This window comes from Camelina sativa, chromosome 17 (assembly GCF_000633955.1).
Source record: "Camelina sativa cultivar DH55 chromosome 17, Cs, whole genome shotgun sequence".
Classification (NCBI taxonomy): Eukaryota; Viridiplantae; Streptophyta; class Magnoliopsida; order Brassicales; family Brassicaceae; genus Camelina; species Camelina sativa.
The window spans coordinates 30589970-30591606 of NC_025701.1; positions in this window are offsets into that span (position 1 = coordinate 30589970).

Here is a 1637-nt window from a genome sequence, read left to right on the forward strand (position 1 = left end):
GGGGGGTTTGGGGATCTGAGAAGCTAAACATATGAATAAAGCTTTATTGGCTAAGGTGGGATGTAGGATTTTGCAGGATAAAACCAGCTTGTGGGGCAGAGTTTTGAGAAGTAAATACAAGGTGGGGACGGCTCATGATCATAATTGGCTGGTGGTGAACAGTACTTGGTCATCAAATTATATGAGTATTGCTTCTGGGTTGTGTGAGGTGGTGTTACCCGGCCTGAGTTTGGTGATTGGGGATGGAAGGGAGATTCATTTTTGGACAGATAAATGGTTATTGAACTCACCTTGAAGGGATTGGGTGTCTCTGGATTTACCGGTTGGGTATGAAGCAGTCAAGGTTCATGATGTGTGGAGGACTGGAACGGGCTAGAATATCGCATATATTGGACCGTTTTTACCGGAATCAGTTTGGCTAAGGTTTGGTGTGGTGGTTACTGACGAGATCACGGGGCTACATATAGAATCTCATGGGAAGAGAGTGTTGATGGGCGATTCACGGTCCAGTCGGCATACTCGCTGCTTACACGGGATACATCATCGGTACCTGAGATGGAGAAGTTTTTTTATCGGGTCTGGCGGGTGCGGGTTCCTGAGAGAATCTGTGTTTTCTTTTGGTTAATGGTGCATCAGGTGGTAATGAAAAAGGTAGAGCGTCTTCATCGACACTTGAGCGATACATGGCTATATATGGCTTGTAAAAGCGGTGAAGAAACAATTCTGCATATTTTGCGTGATTGTCAAGCTATGAGGGGACTTTGGAGGCGAATAGTTCCACCAGGTAAGATACATTCGTTTCTAACGTAGCCCTTGCTTTGATGGGTCTATGGTAACTTGGGGGATGTAGCGGTGACGAATGAGGGTCCTTGGTCAACATTGTTTGCTCTAAGTGTATGGTGGGGATGGAAATGGCGGTGTGGCAATATTTTTGATACAAGGGGACGATGTCAGGATTTTTGAAAGATCGTACGATGGAGGTCTCTTGCGTGGATGAACGTTTTGGAGGGAACGGGTGGCCCAGCAAGGGAGTCACGATTGATCAAATGGTTGGCTATGGGGGATGGTTGGATTAAGGTGAATGTAGATGGGGCTTCTCGTGGCAATCTAGGCTTGGCAACAGCGGGAGAAGGATTACGAGATAGTCATAGGCGATGGTGTGGGGGTTTTGTTTTGAATATCGGTGTTTGTTCGGCTCCATTGGCGAATGGAGCTTTGGGGCGTATATTATGGTCACTATCTAGCCTGGGAGAAGCGAGTGATGAGAGTGGAGTTGGAGGTAGAATCAGAAATTGTGGTGGGATTTCCCAAGTCAGGGATTAGCGATGCTCATCCGCTGTCTTCCCCAGTACATTTGTGCTATGGCTTCTTATTGCGGGATTGGATTGTTTGCGTTTCTCATGTGTATAGGGAGGCGAACCGTCTTGCATATGGGTTAGCTAACTATGCGTTTTCTTTACCGCTTGGTTTTCATTCGTTTGTATCGACTCCTGATTATGTCCGCTCTATTGTGTTAGAGGATGCAAATGGGATATCGACATTATGTTATGTTCTTTTGTAAACTTTTTGTTTTCTTAATAAATGATGGGGGAAGTTTTTGCCCCCTCACTTCACCCAAAAATATATATATATATATA